Source organism: Polistes dominula, unplaced genomic scaffold, assembly GCF_049000335.1.
Source record: "Polistes dominula isolate Pdom_NZ unplaced genomic scaffold, Pdom_raw_medaka contig_25, whole genome shotgun sequence".
Lineage (NCBI taxonomy): Eukaryota > Metazoa > Arthropoda > Insecta > Hymenoptera > Vespidae > Polistes > Polistes dominula.
Window position 1 is genome coordinate 3,479,295 of NW_028301094.1, and position 21,229 is coordinate 3,500,523.

Below are 21,229 nucleotides of genomic sequence, written 5' to 3' on the forward strand. Positions count from 1 at the left end.
ATGTAACATATTTTCCAAAATATAGAAAAAATATATATTTTTTTAATATATAATAATATATATAATATAAATTAAATATTATATTATATAAATATATAAATGTTAATAAATATATAGATTATATATTTATTAATATTTATAAATATATATACGTATTTATATTATATTATATAAATATTATTTAATATATTATTTTATAATACATATAATTAATTATATAATATAATTAATATTATAATTAATATAAATTTATAATATAATATAATTTATAATATTAATAATATAAATATAATATAAAATATATTAAAAATCTATATTATCGTTGATATTTTTTATTGATATTATATATTTTTATTTCTAAAATATATGCAAAATACATATATTTTTAACAATATAAATTAAAAATATATAAATTATATATAAACGAAAAATAATAATAAAATATATTAAATTCTATATTATCCTTGATATTTTTTTATAACGTATCTATCTAAAAAGATATCTACTTTTAAAGTATTTTTCTCAATTATAGTCAAACGAGAAGAAAAATTTTTAAGTAAGAAAATGAAAGATATACTTATCTCTGGATACCATGTTTTTTTATATTCAAAAACACATGTATATTCCGTCATTATTTTTCGTTTCTTTTTTAATCTTTTGTTTACCTCTGTATTCGATATAAATGTGTTTAAGTAGTTGACACAAAGAGTAATATATTCATGAGTTAAATTGTGTGTACCGATCTATTTCCTCAGGAAGAATGTATTATAGGTGGAACTAGACAGCGATTAGGTGAGTACCGTCCACTTAGGAAGGGCCGAAATGTTGCAACGTGTTATGGGATTGGCCCCCCTATATTGGATCGGACCTAACTAAATTGGGTCGAAGATTGGCGGTCTTTAGTGGTTCTCGTGTGGAACAGAGGAAAAACAGGCTTTTCTCGATGTAATACTTGGTTTTTACAAAAAAACAAAAAAAAAAATACGATCGATAAAGTACCGTTGATTTATCTTCTTTCTCTCTTTCTTTTTTTCTATTTTTTTTTCTTTCCTTTCCCCCCTCTTTTCCATGTCTATTTTTCTCGTTTTACTTTCTTTCTTTCTTTTATTTTATTTTATTTTTTTTTATTTTTCTTTTACAATTTGTTCCCACTTTCAACGAAGTTTCAGAAGCGTTATGAATGTTGAACCTGTGTTCGATAGAAATAGAACGTAGAGGATAAAAAATTTAAAAGGAAAAGAAATAAATTCATAATGGTTTTTTCTTTTTTCTTGTTTTTTGGTTTTATTTTTTTTTTTTTAATTTATTTAAGAGAAAAAGCAATAATTTGATTGATAATATTATTTGTTATCTTTTTTTCTTTCTTTCTTTCTGATGTAAAAATTCAAGATAAATGCTGAAGAGATTATGAATTTAATTTTTGTTGGTTTGTTTCTTTCTTTTGGTATTACAAAAGTCGATTTTTATGATTGGTATTGATTTATTAATAAAAATTTTAATTTCATATCTGGGTTTTCGTTTCAAGATACGAATCTGTTAGTGACCTCAAAATAACTGTTTATAAAAAATTGATAATCTTACGGTTCGATAAAACGATTTTTAGTACACCTTATACATACTTTACTTTCTTTTTCTATTTTTCTTTTGTTTGCAAAATTTATAAGTTCTACCATTCGCTTAAAGACATTCGACACGTCATGAGTATTTTTTTAAATTCAACACAAGTACGACATCTGTTACTAAATTTTTTCTATTTAAATGTAACCAAATCTCTCACACATAACTTGGATCGAATAAAAAAGAAAAGAGAAAGAAAATCATTCTTATATGGAATATTTATTTTCATATATTATACACACATACGAACTTCTATATATCCGTGTAAATATTTATAGAATTTTAGAGAATACCACCTTATATATATATAATACTTATTTTAATTCTTTCTTCTTATATTTTATTTGCAAAATTTATAATAAATTCTCGTTATCGTTCTCTCGTGTACAGATATTTGAAACGTCAAGGAAAATTCCTTACACTCAAAACGACATTCGTTCCGAAATTCTTTCTATTGAACGAGTCACAAGTCTCTCATACTTTGGACGGAATAAAATGGAATAAGAAAAAAAAATGAATAAATAAAAAAGGAAGAAAAAAACCATTCTACCATTTTTATCTGGTTTCTTTCCTTTTTCATGTATTCACGTACAAAAAAAAAACGTATTCATGTAAGTATGTGTATCTAGGAGGAAATACATACATATATACATCCTAAGCTCTCTTTCGTTGGATTGACACGTCACGCGTTGCTTTCATGTTGTAAGAAAAATCGATCGAGAAAAAAAAAAAACGAAGCCTTCGAAAAGCGAACTACATTGATTATCTTAGGGATTACATTCGTTTTGTCTTAAGGGTTTACATTGGAAATGGATCAACGTACTTTGAAAACGATAACATCTTTCTTTTTTTTTTAATGTTTTTTTTTTCTTTTTATTTTCTTACCTATATCTTTATTATTTTTATTTTATTTTATTGAAGTGAAAACTTCTTTAGAATGGGAGTGATTTGAAAAAATGAAACGCGGTGATGTAGTGGGGCCATGAAACGGCCACAATACTAACAAGGAGAGTGCAAGTTCTTGGCCTCACGGATTTTGTTCAAATTTTGTAGAATGATAGATTTTGCTTCCCTGTTTACGAATATATATGGTTATAGGAGCCACTACTTAATAATTTTTTAGATATTTTCAATTAAAAATGCTAAAGATGTGATTTAGTCCTTAAATTTAATTAAATTTAATGGGTTTAGCGTAGCAACAACGATTCGGTGTGCCGGAATCGTTCTAAGCCGAGTCGTAAGGTTCGAATCCGGCCAGGGTAAATTTTTTTTTGGTCTATTTTTATATTATTACTATTTTTTATTATTTTTTTTATTTTTTTTTTATTATTCATTATTTTTATTTTTATATTATTCTGTACTTATACAAATGACAATAACAAATAAAACTCTTATAAGGTTTCTAGTCATATAATACATTTCATTTCCAACTTATTTAAACTCCATTATATATCTTTACATGTAAAAAATGAAAACTTTATTTTTTCAAGGTTTAACTTCTAACACGTGTGATCTGCATACATGATATTTCTTTTTTCTTTTATGGGAAAAAATATTAATTTTAAATTCTAGAAACGATCGAAACGTATTGCAGAAAAATCGTTTGTCCTTTCAAGAATTTTTTTATAATATGAGACTTAAAAATTCTTCGAATATCTAAGTTGCTTTAACATCGTGTATGCAACGTTCGTAAAAAAAAAAACAAACATTTTTTTTGTTATTTTTGCTATTAAATTTCATATTCGTATGCGAAGGATATGATCCAGAAAGCGTTTGATCTTCTTAATACCTCGTGCATATATTACATATATGTGCGTCAATGTAAAACGATTTTCTTACGGATGAATTGTTTTTTCTTTTTTACGCTCGAATACATTTTCTAAATGCGAAAGATTAAGAAGATTTTCATGTATATGTGTACGTCGTTAAATATCAAAGTGTGCGAAATTTGACTTATTGTCAGAATCTATCGTTGAATTCATTGAAACGCATTGAGGTCAGTTGATATGAATGATTGATTTATTCGGTTAATAAAACCATCATATTTTTGCACATAATTTAATATATCTCAGATTTTATTTTACTTCTTTTTCGTAATATATCTTCATCTTAACCCATTATTCGGCAATGGTCTTTTTTTGACCATTTTCAATTTTTTTTTTTGATAACTGCAACTTCAGAATGAAATATATTCATTAAAATCATAAGATCGTATCTTATGCTTTATGAAAATATTAAAAATTCTCTCACTATTTTAATTTTAAATCAATAATTAACACGTTCCGTGCCACGTGTACCACCGATGGTACATTTACCATTAGACATATTTATTTAATGCGCTAAAAATATATGTTTATAACAAATTTAATTCTGTAAAAAAATATTCCTATTAAAATATTCATGCATTGTACAAAATGCAGTATAGAACAAAGTTTTTTTAATAGTTATATTTACAATAATTAATAATTACATGTAATGGTTGATTTTGTTAAAGCAAAATTAAATGGCCTGAACGACAAGTCAGGTAAAAAGGGCTTGGCACGGAACGCGTTAATGATATCAAATAATTCTTATATTTAAATAAAGAAAAAGAACAATTATTGCAAAAATAGTTCTATTTGATTAGTATGAATATAATTATACAGTTAATTTAATTTTTTTTTTGCATTTTCGTATTATGGCGAATAATGGGTTAAAATGTATGATAATAATATTATCTCGATATGAACATATATCATCTTGACAAAATATTGAATCGATTTTAAGGGAAAAATAAGAGGTAAAAGAAGAAATATTGTATAATCTTTGGATCTAGACTTATGTTTATACTTATTTAAGGTTTTGTTATATATTATGAGAAGATAACGTAACTATATATTATCTTGAAATATATTTGAAAGAAAATTTCTTATTTCTAGACATGTTGGAGAATTTGAGACGAGATTATTGCGTGTTTTTGCTATTCGTATAATGTTTTATCGTAATGATGATGTTATATATATATATACTGCACATTCTGTTTTTCTCTTTCTCTCTTTTTCTCTCCCTTTTACTTAAATATATTCTCTCTCGTTGGAACTCCCCATGGAATTATCCATACGCTGCATTCTGTTTTCCATTCGACCCTGCAAGAAATAAACGTGGATCATTGGCATACCCTTTATCGTCCTACACATCATCAATACTATTTTAATTCATAGTAAAATCTAATTTAATGGATTCGTAAAAATCAAATCTTGTTCACTTTCATTAGTCGATTAAGATCATATCTAATATTTCGAAGGAAAACACAAATATATTTTTTTCACGAATTAAGATCATTATCAAAATTGAAATCGTGAGAGTAATTAATAATATAAGGTTTCCTTTCTTTTTTAGACGTGAAAAAGAGAAAGAGAGACAAAATGAGTTAGCGAGTGAGATAGTTAAGATAAAGGGATTTCGAATAAACTCCATTTGAAAGCTAGAAACTTGGGTTAACACGAAAATTCGTAAACATAATCATCTAGTTTTATACCATCTATACGTAAAATCTTTATTTTGATCTTGATTTAAAAATTGTTTCTAGAAACATATTTTTCTTTTTCTTTTCTTTATCTTTTTTCTTTAAATTTGCTCATTCACAAGAAAAGTCAACGATTTGTCTTGTCTCTATGTCATCATTGCTGAATATACTTACAACTAAATCTCTCTAAGTAAAATTAAATGCAGCGGTAAAGTCGTAATAAGTCCGACTACTTTAAATAAAACTTTAAAATGAAATTTTCATTCTAACTGTAAGACAATGTCTCTTTTCATTTCAAACCGGTGTCACGTTTCGTATCTACGTATATAGAAGCTATATATCTATATATATATAAAAATCTCGTGTCACAGTTTTCGTTCCCATACTCCTCCGAAACGGCTTGACCGATTTTGATGAAATTTTTTGTGCTTATCCGGTATCTATGAGAATCGGCCAACATCTATTTTTCATCCCCCTAAATGTTAGGGGTAGTCCACCCCTAAACTTTTTTTTCATTTTTTAGACAAAATTTTTAATTTCTATTTTTTTATGATACAACATACAAAAATACATACAATCCTTAATTTTCACCCTTCTACGATCAACCCTTATTTTTTAATAGCCATTTTAGTAATTTAATCATTTTTCCTCTCCGGTCGATAACTGATCAATCGTCATTTATTTAGTTATTATTATCCCCGCCAGATGTTTATAGGTGTCACTTCTGACCCAGTAAACAGCACGGAGTAGAACGAAGCCGGTTTCCTTTTTTTTTTACTCCCTACACAGTTGTCGGCCATCATTATTGTTTATGCATCAAGTGTAGTAGTAACGTTGACAATTATTATTTTGCTATCTCAGTGTAACTCTTATATTAACTTTTAATCATTCCTATTTTATCAATAATAATTAAATTATCAATTTTGAGTGTATTTTGCACGATTAGTTAATCAAGTGATTTTATAACCTCAAAAGTACTCAACACGTGACACGAGCTTCCAATAACAACGGATTTTGTGTTGTAAGTATACTTTTTTTTATTTATGTTGTTGATCTTATAAAAATGTAATTTTAATTTAATTTTATTAAATTATCAATTTTGAGTGTATTTTGCACGATTAGTTAATCAAGTGATTACGTGACACGAGCTTCCAATAACAACGGATTTTGTGTTGTAAGTATACTTTTTTTTATTTATGTTGTTGATCTTATAAAAATGTAATTTTAATTTAATTTTATTAAAAAAATGTAATTGAACAATTAAGATTTTCATAGTTTCCAAAAAATCAATCATTATGAATCTTTATTTTGAAATGTCAATGGAAATATTGGTTGTATGAAAAAATTATAAGAGACAATGTTTTCATAAAATTTAATTTTTTACTTTTGTTTGAAAAATTTTTCCATAAAACTTATATTTTTGTTATAATTTCATAAATTAAAACTAATCATTTCAAAACTGCGGCAAAAATCCTGGCCCTAATTATACTTTTAACATTTTTCATCATTAAATAATTTCATTAATTCTATTTATGTATGTTTTGCTCGAAGGATTACTATGCGTATCGGTTGATGATTAGACGCGGTCAGGACAAAATCATTCTACGATTTCGTGAACTTTGCCAACAATTCATAGTAGACATGTACGTGAAGATAGGGAGCGAATGACTATGATACTTACGATTTAATCAACAGAAACTGCGTGCGGAAGAATACAATCACTTGCGTGGGACTATTGTAAACAACGCCGAAACCGCAGAAATTGGTAATTCAGTCATTCTACCATAATCGTACATAGGCAGTCCACGTTACATGCAAGAATATAAAAAGGAAGCTATGACTTTCGTGCTAAAATACGAACGGAAAAACATCGTACAATCCATAAAACTTACAGATTTATAATGTTTCTTTTAGTGTTATTATGATTAGTGATTATCATATTATTGCGATATGTAAATATATAATAGATTAATTGATGTTATTAAATACAATGAATTAAAGAAATGGATGTTTGGTGTTTTGAAATTATGCTAGGTGCTAAGTTGGAAAAAAACGAATGTAATAAAACAAATTTCAATAAGATAAGATAAGCAGTTTCAGAATTATTAATAGACAAATAAATTGTGACACTGATTTTTATATATAGACTTTTATTTAGTAATTAATATATAGAATAAAAAATTATATAATGAATTTTATTAATTAATAAATTATCTTTTTTTTATCAGTTTTACGTTCTTTCATTTAACGATTTTTAAATCGATCTGATTTTGAAAAAGTTTTCACCTCAAAAAAAGCCACAGCAACGCGTGGCCGGGGCACCCTAGTATATATATATATATATATACATAGCATATAGTAAGCTATAGTAGCGAAAAATGTTAACAGGAATGATGCACATATTTGTACAAGTATATTTATTAGTTTGTACGTATTTTGGGCTCAAACGTTAGACACTATCACATGAAAACTTATCAAATAGTAAAAACCGAGTTTATGTCCTACAAAAGGAAAACGGATTCACAAATTTGTTTCAACCTTTATTTTTTAGAGTGTTCGCATGTTCTCTCATTTTTACTCCTGAAAAAAACGTACTTCACATATTTTACTTCTACCATACCATTTTATTCTTCTTTCTTTTGCTATCTGCGAAATGATCGTATGGGGACATTGAACGACCACGTTTTATAGTAAATTGCTTTTTTTATTCTTTTTATTTTTTGTTGTTTCTGAGTGGATAGGGAAAGGTGACAGGACATAGTGGTTGCTTGTTACGTTGTTACTCACGACTCGAGAAGCTCGAGAAAGGTTTAGCTGACAAATCACGATTCAAGAGTGGCCCTTTGTACTCTTCTGAATTCCATCTGGAACCCTCAACCTTCATGTGTAATACGGTCGTTGACTCAGCCTCAAATGTGTCTTTTGGGAGAGGTTGACATAAGTTTTTTTCAAATAAAAAACAAAAATATAACACACTACTAATAATTTGTTCATATTGTGTTATCCTTAGACTTTAGGTGAGTGTAGAAATCTTGGCCCAGTTATCGATTAATTTTTATCATATTTTTTATTTTCTGTTAAACATTATGATTTTGTTATATGTATTTGAATTTAAGACAATTTTTGGATTAATATTATTATAATAATAATTATTATATTATACATATTTTTAATAATATATATAATATAAAGTACATTAAAAAAATATACTATACTATTACTACTATTACTATATTATGCTATTACTAATAAAAATGTACTATATATTATATATAATTTATATATATATATATTTTTAATTTCTTTTTTTGACTTAATCCACTATTCTTAATTACGACCATAATTATGTTTAATCGTAACAAGATTGAAAAAGAAAAAAATCTAGAATAGTATCGATTATTATATCAATATAGTAATACATCGAATGAGGTGTTACTACGAATGCATTCATACGGAACAAAGAACGAAAAAAGAAAGAAAGAAAGAAAGAAAGAATAGGAATGAATGAGGAAAGAAGGAAATGTGGGTAGAACAGAGTTGAAACACAAGGTGAGGCCAATGGCTGAAACGAAAATGATTCGCGAGAATGCGAGATCGCGTGACCTCGTTTAACCTCGCGCATCCGAGCGAAAACTAGGCAGCCAAGCAAGCAGGGTGGTTTACTCGAGTAAAGGGGGTAGGTGGGGTGATGTCCCCGCCTTATTTTAATACATGAATATGCAGCAAATGTAGTCGGCAAGAACACTGCAGGTAAGAGAGAGAGAGAGAGAGAAAGAAATACGTCAATACACGAGGAACCTAAAAAACTTGACTTCACACACACATTTTTTCTCTAATAAAATATTAATAATTTTAATAACAATAACTATAATATTAATAATAATAAATATATAATATAATAATAAATTAATTAATTATTTATTTTATTATTTATTTATTATATGTTTATTATTTAATTATTTTATTATTATTTAATTAGTAGTATATTTTTAATATACTATATATTATATATATTATTAAAAATATAATATATTATAATTAATATTATTAAATAATATTAATACTATTAAATAATAATAATTAAAATAATAATAAAACTATAATATTATAACTAAATATAAACTATAAAAATAAAATATAATTAAAAATAAACTATGTAATAAAAATATACTATATATTAAAAATATAATATATTTATTTTATTTTTAAAAGAGTCACAACATCTTTGTTATATAATATTACAAAATATAATTATAATATTACAAACATAAAGTATAATATTACAAATATAAAATATAACATTACAAATATAATAATAAAATGAAATTTTTTGCAATTATTGTCCCAATTATCATGACGATTAATTAAAAATTAATGAAGATTCGTGTTATTATAAAATTAATTTATTTCGTTCTATTTTTATTACTTAATAAATAAGATGATGTATATATATAGAATATAATATTCTACTATTTTCTTTTTTCATACTTCTTGACTTGCATGAAGCTTTGTAAGCATTCGTCTAATATTAAATAGACTCGGCAGCATTAATTTGGTACTGCTAAAAAGGGTACATAAAAAAGAAAAACAAAATAAGAGTTGAAGGAGGTCTTTTCATAAGGCAGTTGTTTATTCTTAATTATTCGTGAACGTAATTTTCCAACTTTCAAAATGCGTCTCTTATTGTCCCCTTGTGATTAAACAAATTCTATGTACAACGTATTCTAATTCTTTGATATCTAATAATAAACCCTACAATTTTAATTTAAAATTATCTTATGTTTAAGCAAAAAATAAAATTATTAATTTTAACATACAATCAATACTTTATTATTATTTCTCGTTTTCAATTTAATTTTGATGTTTGTATTTCGCCTACGAGGCAATTAACTTTTTAAATGAAAAACAATTTGCGTTATGTAATGTGAGTTATCAAATTGAAGTATTTTTTTTAACGAAAATAATCGATAAAGCGTTTGAAAACAATGTTTATACAAAATTTTTGTCCTATCGAAGATTTTTTTTTTAAATGATCGGAGAGATACTCATGGTCAGTGATCGATCACGAGTTCGTATGTTTTTCCTCGAGATTGACCTTATTAACTTGGTTATAAATTATTGCCTTAATTAAAGCACGGATAACATTCCTCTCTCTTTCTCTCTCATTCTCTTTCTCTTTCTCTCTCATTCTCTTTCTCTTTCTCTCTCTACGCGGTTCTGCCAATTTATTCAAATGAATCCCGTAGGGTGAAAGTACGTACAAGCGCAGTGAGTTAACAGGAGACGAGTGTTAATGATCTTACACTATTGTGTGTGTTTGTGTGTGCGTGTATATGTGTGAATATATTACAAAATATAAGAAACTCTAGATTCCTCTTGGAAATTACGAAAAATCTCTTTAATTATTCTTAAGGGAGTAATCCATACAGACAGACAATGATAAATTAATAGAATGCCGGTAAGTAGGTTAATAATTATTGATTTATAGTTCATTTTCTTTCGAAATATGTTTCATATAAAATTAATATGTTCGTATAATCAACACATGGATCTATTTTACAGAAGAATAATATTTTAGCATATTATGGTTTTCTTATTAAGATTATAATTTCTTATGATTAATCTACGAGAGATTAGAGTAATGTAATTTTCCATAATAATAATAATAATAATAATAATAATAATAATAATAATAATAATAATAATGATAATATATCATTATGAGTAAAACGAAGACAAATGTTTGTCGTACATTTCGTGTTATATTTGTGTTAATAATAGACACTAGTAAATCCAATTTCACGGTTTGTCGTTAGAACGTGATGTTATACGAATATATTATAGTTAACATACAATGTAATTGTAAACCATGATTAAATCATTATTGTGACAACGAATCAAGTTATTTCTTTGATAAGTTGTACATTTGGCTTTAAAGAAAATATTTGTCGATAATTTGTCCTTACGTGTTTCTTTTTTTTCGAAAAAAATATTCTTTTAAATCCAACACATTTAATGGGACTTTTTTAAAGCACTGTGTGCTTTACAATTTTTATCGATATGAAAAACGTGAATAGTATTTTACAAATACTATACTTTAAAAGGCTTTGAAGTCTTTTGAAAATATTTCCATTTTTATTAATTTGATTTATCACGTGCAATAGACAGAATTTTAAAAACCCACGTGAAAAATAATCTACAAATTCTATCTGTTAATATAAGTTTAAAAAGCTTTTGTATTGTAGAATAATTCTATTATTATTTTTATTTTTATATTAATATAAATAGAAATTAATATATAAAATAATTAATATATAAAATAATATGTAAAATATATAGAAAATAATATATTAATAAAAATAAGATTAATAATTCTTATTAATTATTAATATTTATTTTATATTCATATAAATGGAAATTAATATATAGAAAATAATATATTATTAAGAATAACATTTATAATTGTATTATTATTATTTATTTTATATTTATTTATTTCTTTCTTTTTTTGTTTATCTTTTAATATTTTTTATTTATTATTATTTTTTATCTATATGTACATATATATATATATATATATACAGAGTTAGAACTTCTCTATTTATTTCAACGTGATCGAATAATATAAGATTAGATGGTTGAAAGGGAACATGGTGCTCGATATGGAAGAACATTCTTCAGAAAGATACTATTTCTTGAATCTTTTGCCTCTTTTTCATTCCATTTTCTATCACAGACTCGGCAATAAATTGGGACTTAAAAGTCTTCGATCCTTTGCTATATTGACACTCATACGAGACCTTTCTGACTGATATTCTTTAGACTATCATTGAAACTTGATCATTTCGATCCCTTTTTTTTCTTCCTCTTTTTATATTTCTCCTCTTTCTTTACATTTATTATATTTCGAAAGGTCTTCTCGTCGAAAATGTTTCTACTATTGTTAAATTAAATGAACAATATTTTGCCAATACAATTTTCATAAAAAATCATTCATGTTTAATCATTTCGATTAATATTTTTACACTTCTTTTGAATTCTTTTAAGTGTCGTATCACAGAGAGTGTTTTTTTTTTTATTAAATAATACCCATTGATTGTAGAATAATAAAAAAAAGAAAATAGAAATGAAAAAAGTTGAATTCATTATTTTTAGAAATTGAAACATATTCTCCCAATTCCCATGTCTTGTTTGTCCAACAGTTTTTTTTACCATGGGTTCCATTTTAATTGTTAGATAGAATAGTTGTTTTATTTTTTATTTTTTTTATTTTTAATATTCGTTATGTAAAATATTTGTCGAAAAATAAATTAATTATATATATATTTATTAATATAATTATTAATATAATTATAATAATATATTAATATAATATAATTATATAATATATAATAATAAAATAATATATATATATAATAAATAATATAAGAAATAAAAAATATATATAATAAAAATTTATATATTAAATACTAGATATTTCATTATAGTGTGACGTCCCAGAAGGGGATGTCGAGGAGCAAGAACAATTCTAAAGATGATTTCCTTCGATTCGGTCACGCCACCAGCGTTTACTCGGTCGAAAGAATATATGCCCTATTTTGGGTCAGTCTGTAAAGCCATTACTTTACCCAGGATCTGGGATAAGAGAAAGTAACCTATTAAGTGAATAAAAGATAGTGGTTTACAATAAAATTAAGAATAAAAATATTACAAAGTACGAATATAGCTAAATAGTAATGAATAAATGACGTATAAATAGGACACTCGCACAATTGGCGCAGCAAAGTTCGAAATTAGTCGTCACTGGGACTGGGACACCTCCCTCCTTAAAGAGAAGCGTTAGGGAATTTATTTCCTAGGGCTTTGCCACTCGCGGATTTTTGTGAAGGAGTTCATTGTCCATTTGGAACCGCACTTGTTTACCGGATGTATCGTCGGTTTGGGAGTTGCTCGTGGCCCTCGTCGTTTGAGGTCTGCCAGCCACGCTGCAGGTTGGCTGCGACTGCCCCGTGCAGATTTCTCGAAGTTCGGTTCCCTCTTCCATTTCTGATGTAGATTTAATATCCTTTCTGTTCTTCAGGTGGAGGATTAGGCTCGTTATGAAGCCCCAAATAGCACCTAATAGGTGTATGCTCCACCCATACACTGTGTGTAAGGCGTAGCCACGCAAAATAGAGTCGATTACTAATTTAACCAGTTTGAATATAAATATAATACCCAATATTGCTGCACTGACTGACCCGAACTTCAAAAGTCCGTTCTACACCCGTGAAGTTACACTTTCTTTCTTAGACAAAGGTTTTATGGGTCTCAACCTCTATTCTATCTCGCTGCTTTTATTTTAGCGATCATCGGGTGATCATGATTTTCGGCTGATTTTTCAGGAGTAAGTTGGTAATTACTACCAAAAGATGTCGGCTCTAGTACTGATAAGGGTTTTCCTGCAGTGACTTTCCGCAGTTGAACTGCTTGACCGGCTTCCTCGTCCGCAAGTTTCTGATGACGATAGTAGGCCGATAATTGAACCCTTTGTCCTTGAGTAAGAGAATGCTCCAATCGTAAATCGTTTGCAGGACATAGCTCCGAAGTATAAAATCACTTTTGCGACATCGTCTACCAGATTACTTAAATCTACTTGATTGACCAAATTCATGGTAGATAGAGTGTCAATTGCTAACTGCTCGACTGCATCCCTTGCCATTGTGTTTAGCACGATAGGGAACATTATATGATCCCGGAGATTGGCCAAATCAGCTTCCGAACATATTCTACTCATCGCCAAATTTCCAGCGTCCAAATATCTCCACAGCATCATGGAGTTTGGTTGAAGTGTCTGTGGCTCTCTAGCATTGGTTGGTCTCGGTAGAAACTTACATCACTCTCTTTTCACTAGATATTCCTGCGGCGTATTCATTATAGATATTCAGCGTATTCCTGCTACGTAACTCAATTGTTCCGGTTTTGACCGGTTCTTGGTCGTAGAAAGACACTTTTATTCTGAAAAACTACTGAAAGTTCTTAGAAGCCATCCTTCGTGTGGTGCACTTTCAATTTACTAATCGTGAATAAGCGTTCCGGTGTTATTTCGAGGATAAAGAATTTCTGGTGAATAGTGTATAGCTGCGCACGTGATGTTCAGAAGTTTTATTTAATGCGAATGTTATGTCTTTTGCACTAACGGTGTACAGAATCAGTGATACGATAGACACATTACTAGAGATCAGTTGCATTGGCAGTCCTTCGTACAAAATAGATTATTGTTTGAAGTTACAGACGGATTCGCGGGAAAGGTGGTCTTAAATGCACTACTGTTTTCGTCACTTAAACATTGGCCTTCGGAAAACGTGCACTTGATACCGTTGTTATGTTGGCGGCTGTTCCGCCGCAATCGTATCCCAACAATGCAGAAGCTACGGTGACGTAAAAGATGATGATGCAGCAAAGTTCGGAATGCATCTTCTCTGTTGCAAACGTATAGTTCGTTACAAAATTATTTGTTATAAAAAAAAACATAAACATATACATGTATTGTCATTTTACGAAGAATATTCTAATTTTTTTGTTTAGCTTTCTTCACTTTGTCTCGATGGACAATTTTGCTTCCATTTTTATAGCTAATTTTGATATTATTTCTACGCAGCACTTCTAGAATTTGGTGGGGGCCAGTGTATTGATCTCCAAATTTAGGTGTCGTTTGTTTTAAAAGATAAATATTTTGTCCGACTGCAAGATTCTGGCCTCGAGCATTTCTATCATAATACAATTTTGATTTTATCTTTGCACCCACCAGTTTCCGTCTTGCTATTTCTTGGGCTTTCCTAATCCTATGAACTAAATCTATGTAATATTTTAAATATGTGTTCTTCTCTGCTGGCAGTCTACCACATCATCTAATAGAGTTGGCATCTAAAAATTAGTCTACTACTTCAGCTGAAAGAGCTCACGTTAAGATTTAGTCTACCTCACATTTCTTGAGAGTTTGCAAATAAAAATTGTTCTTAGTCTTACTTTACTATCAGTAATCTACTTAATTTATTAATTACTTGGTATTCGCACTAAACTTAAATTTAATAACTCAGCTACATTATCGTTTTACTTTAAATCTTACTATTTGTAAAATCTGTGTAATATAAACCTTATTTAAGAATATAGTGTTATTTCATAAATTTGAAAGTGCTTGTGCAAGAACCGAACTAAGTTCCTCATCATACGTAAATCCAGTAACCTATCGACACGGCACTAACACCAAAGGACTTGAGGAGCTTCCAAAATCTGACAATCAACGCCAAAGAAAGACCATCTTCCGGGGATTCTTAAACACCTTAAGGCAATAGTAATATCGGGTAAACTACTATCTTTTACTCACTTAATAGGTTACTCTCTCTTAGCTCAGATCCCGGGTAAAGTACTGGCTTTACAGACTGACCCAAAGTAGGGCATATATTCTTTCGACCGTGTAAACGCTGGTGGCATGACCGAATCGAAGGAAATCATCTTTAGAATTGTTCTTGTTCCTCGACATTCCCTTCTGGGACGTTAAGGAGGATGGTCTTTCTTTGGCGTTGATTGTCAGATTTTGGAAGTTCCTCGAGTCCTTTGGTGTTAGTGCTGTGTCGATAGGCTACTGGATTTACGTATGATGAGGAACTTAGTTCGGTTTTTGCACAAGCACTTTCAAATTTATGAAATAACAGTATATTCTTAAATAAGGTTTATATTACATAGATTTTACAAATAGTAAGATTTAAAGTAAAGCGATAATGTAGCTGAGCTAGTAAATTTAAGTTGAATGCGAATACTAAGTAATTAATAGATTAAGTAGATTACTGATAGCAAAGTAAGACTAAGAACAACTTTTATTTGCAAACTCTCAAGAAATGTGAGGTAGACTAAATCTTAACGTGAACTCTTTCAGCTGAAGTAGTAGATTAATTTTTAGATGCTAACTCTATTAGATGATGTGGTAGACTGCCGGCAGGGAAAAACACAGTTTTTCACGCCGGGCCCAATTCGGAAGGGTGGGAACACCTCCCACTTGCGCAAAATGCTTCCTCCACTACCCACTTTCATTCAGTAAACTGCAAATTTTGAGATATGACATGCTGCTGACTACGATTCCACGAAATGGAAAAATATCAGTTACTATCAACCGTGGATCTTGCGAATTTAGAAAAATATCATTTTTCGTTTAAACAAATATCAGTTACTGTTACCCGTGAATTCTACAAAAAGACACGCGCGTTCTATCTTTGAAGCGTGATTTCAACTATAGTCAGCAGGAAAGTGAGTACTGTAGGATTGCAAAAGTTTACCTATCACTTACTTTCTCACGATCATGAACGACAATGGATCCTTGCTATTCTACTTACGTGTAATCAACGAATGCCAACATCGATGGTCGTTTATGAAAGTGGTTATAAAATAAAATTAAGAATACAAATATTACCAAGTACGAATATAGCTAAATAGTAATTAATAAATGACTTATAAATAGGACACTCGCACAATTGGCACAGCAAAGTTCGAAATTAGTCGTCACTGGGACGTGACAATAGATATTTTTTATCTATTATTAATTGTTCATACTTCAATATAATTATATTCATTTATTGTAAATAAAAAATTGCTTTTGAAAATATTCTATAATATAAATTTTTATATTTCATATTTAACATTCAATGTTAATCATTGAATCATCATTTTTCACAATAATTTTTCATTCAACGTAATATTCGAAAGGAAGATATTTAAAAAAAAACGAATAAAAACAAAATTATTTTCTATTTTTTTTTTGTACAAGTGCAAAATTACTTTGCTATAGTTTATATTTGTTTATTAATTTTCTTTTAAAGTTGCGACAGCACACGTGAGACTTTTTGAGTTCAAACCGACTATATTATAAAAATATACTGAAGTTAGGATGGAGGAAGCTGGAAAAAGGGAAAAAGAAGAAGAAGAAGCTTTAAGCGATAACAACATGTTGCAACATGATATTGTATATGAGATGTATCATGTTTATGTATATGTGTATATATATATATATATATATATATATATATATATATATATATATATATATATATATGTATATACGTGTGGAATTTTATAGGTGTTTTTTTCTCATGTTATATACTTGGTAGATAGGTAAGTCGAAGAAAAATTTGTTGCCTTATCGAAGTCTCTGACAATTTGATAGCTTTGTCTATAAATACGGGTTTCTAGTTGAGGTTACTTCTTTTTTTATTTTTTTTTTTAGTGCACCTTACCGTAAAATGCATTTCGTTGTGAATTTATCGCACGTTAACGTCGCCAACGGAGATTAATTTTCGATTCTTTATATATTCCCAGTCATTTAATATGTGTCTCTACTTTTTTCTGTCTCCTTATTTGTTTTGGTGTGTTTTCTGATATAGAAAAAAAAACGAATCATGCAATACCAAAATTAATCGTTTAATGATAAAAACTATTAAATGCAGTTTTAGTATTTTTAAAAATATTTTATTATAAAAGCATCCGATTAGGATATTTAACTTTTTATAGAAATCGGTAATTATAACAGTAAGTTAAAATAGAAAAATTGGAAAATTTATATAATGTGATTATATTTTATATTAAAAATTATTATAATGTTTTATTATAATGAAATATTATTATTATATTAATAATTGTTATATATTTTATTATATATATATTATATTTTATATAATTATATAATTATATTTTATTAAATATATTATATCTTATTATATATATTATATATTATTTTATAATATATATTTTATTTTATTTTATATATATATATATATATATATATATATATATATATATATATATATATATATATTATTATTATTATTATTATTATTATTATTATTATTATTATTATTATTATATTAATGTTATATATATATATATATATATATATATATATATATATATATATAATGTTATTATTATATTAAAAATTATTATAGTATGAATTTTAAATCATATCTAATTTATACTCTCAAAAATATTTCAAAAAAATACATTTTATTAAATAATTAAATTTAACATCATTAAATGATATAACAATTTTTATAAATTGTATACTTAATTCTATTAAAAATATATTTAATAGTACGAACAATTAAATAATACGAAAATGTATATAACATTATTAATTAATTTGTAATACTTGTTAATTTTGTGAACTTAATTAATCCAGGAGATGAGTGGTTTTCGTGGTCCATATGCCTTATCTATCGAAAATTTGTAGAATGATTTTTAAACGGAATCACACGTTTAAAGTGGAACGGAAAGTTCAACTTTTCGAATTTTCACTCTTGGTGCATTTTATTTCTCCACTATTTCTGTGGAAGGTAACATTGGTCTCTGGTGTTAAGGTAGGGCAAACAGAAAATTGAGAAATCCCACTGGTATCGTAACTGTATTTAACGATAAGCGTTAACTGAGATAAAAGAAAAAGAAAAAGAAAATGAAAGAAAAAGATAAAAATAGAAAGAAATGGTTGTACGAATATTTAGCTATTTGTATTTACAGTTACCATGGTTTCTCTGCAAGCTTATTTTCTCGACTAAATTCTATTCTCTATTTGATATCCCTTTAATAATCTGTAAGACTATTGTTCTCGAAACCTTTGTCCATAGTAAAACTTTGTCTCAATGTAACCGAAAACTTATGGGGGGGATGAGAAATCTTCCGAGAGAGTAGTTTTAACTTAGATTAATATATTATTATTATATTTATAATATAATTATTATTATTGTTATACATTATTTTATTTAAAAATATTTATTTTATATTTATCTCATTTATAAAATATAAATAGATATTTATTAAAATATTTTATTTAAAAATATTTATTAATATATTTTATTTAAAGATATTTATTTATTTTTTTTATAAAATATTATTAATTAAAATATTTAAAATATTAGAAATAAATATTTAAAATATTTAAAATATTAGAAATAAATATTTAAAATATTTAAAATATTTTATTTATAAGATATTATAAATAAAATGAAAATATATATTTAAAAAACACTTATTTGTTACTGCTTTATTTATTTTTCATTATTTTCTTTTAAAGTTCAATATAAATGAATTTTTAATGTATTTAAAATATATGTTTATGCATAAATTATTGTATATACATGTTATAATTTTTTTTAATTTTACGATATTCTATAAAAAAGAAAAAGAAAACAAATATAATATAAATGAAAAATATATAATATTATAGCACTTTTCCATAACGTAATGATAGACACAAGCATCGTTCCAAAGCTTTTTCGTGTCACGATACATGACACGTGTGGATACGCTCTTTCAATGCGATCTATAAAATAAAATGAAAAAAAAAGGAAGAAAGAAAAAACACGATTATTCGTTTTCAGAGAATCAAGGAGAACGAAAAAAAAGGTTCGAGCGATGCATCGAAAAAGAATGAAAGCAATACTAGGTGTAAACGAGAGACAGTGTATTGTTAAGAACTCATGCTTGACAGAATTAATGAAAACTTTTCGCTTTTCACTGAACTATATTTAACGTGATGCCACTTTCGAATTCAAAACCCACGCGGCCTATCGTTTTTAATCAATAATAATAATAATAATAATCTTTCTCTTATATTTTTGTGTTTTCTCTCTTTTTCTTGCACTTTTAGAATTAATTTCATGATATAATAAAATAATAAATATATTTTTTTTATTCTAATCGTGATCGAATTATATAATATTATTATCAACAAAAAGAAGAACTACCAAATATATTTCTCATTTTATTAAAAAAAAAAAAAAAAAAAAAAACACATTATTATAAACTGTCGATAAAACGAATTTATCGGATCATTTCGGTGTTATGAAAAACGTTTGTACATTATCAATAAAGTATCGAAAGATTTATAAGGGGATAAAAAGATGGATTTATCCTTAATAGATTCTTTAGTAATGATACTTTTTTTTTTTCTTAACGTGATGAGTGACAAGTAAGATATTAGTTCGTAGAAGTTGGATATTTTATCTTGGGACCAGAAGAGAAATGAATTACCGTTATTAATTATGATAGAGCTTCCTTTCTGTAAAACGAACGTCGATCGGATACAACCTAATTACGTGAAAAAGCATTTACATTTTTAACAAATTTCTATATCGTATTATATCGTTAATTTCAATATATTTCATATAACAAACGATGCTTTTAAATGTTTCTTATATAACTATATATATATTGATTACACTGATCTCGGGTTGACCTATTTCGGATGAGTAACTTGCGAAACGTTGGATCGGTGTTATACTATAAGATATTGTCGAAAATGTCATTCGTATCGAAGAAAGAGAGATAAAAATAAAAGAGAGAGAGAGAGAGAGAGAGAGAGAGAGAGAGAGAAAGAGAAAGAACAACAAAATTAAAGTAGACGGAATAGAATAGAAAACAAAAAAAAAATTACTATCGGTTTTGTACGATGATGAAGTGTGATGAAAGAAAACGCGTGATGATTTCGAGACGTGCGTGTAGTGAAAGCGGTCCGCATCCAGGTATCCCAGGACCTGGTCCAGTTGGATCTGGTCATCTTTGGAGTAAAAGAAATCAAGGAAGAACTTCTGCACCTGTAGTTGGTGATGTTAAACAATCATCGATCATTCTCAAGACTAGAAGAAGTTGGCCGGTTGCACCTACTCATTGCAGAAGGTAAGTGTAAAATACAAAAAAATAATAATAGAAATTGATTATCGTTAAATTGTGTCAAAACGTGTAAATTCAGGCTGTCACTTTCAGCAATCGTGAAGATTTTCACCATTGTTTGGTTCTTTAATCCTTTGAGTGCTGAATACTTTTAACTAAAATGTTTTGTACGGACGGAATAATTTATTATTATCCAGATTCTAATACTAATTCTAATAATAAATTATATTGTTATAATTATAATATATAATTCTAATTCTTTATATAATAATAGATTATATTATTATATTTAATAATAATATTTAATAATAAATAATTAATAACTATAAATTATATTTAATAATAATAAGTTTCTGTTTCTGAATATAATTTCATTAAATAATATAAACATATTACATTATTTTATATTAATAT

General features: G+C 27.0%; 2 long non-coding RNA genes across 2 annotated transcripts in view; both read left to right on the forward strand.

The window, feature by feature from the left end:
- LOC149031216 (uncharacterized) overlaps positions 1–20,522 on the forward strand; it is a 34,097-nt gene extending 13,575 nt beyond the window's left edge. The window contains exon 2 of the long non-coding RNA XR_016177896.1: positions 19,525–20,522. This is a non-coding gene — a long non-coding RNA (uncharacterized LOC149031216). The remainder of the gene's footprint in view (positions 1–19,524) is intronic.
- On the forward strand, positions 5,898–7,346 carry LOC149031217 (uncharacterized). The gene is made up of 2 exons (XR_016177897.1): positions 5,898–6,143; positions 6,674–7,346. It is a non-coding gene; the product is annotated as an uncharacterized LOC149031217 (long non-coding RNA).
- Positions 20,523–21,229: the final 707 nt, after the last annotated feature.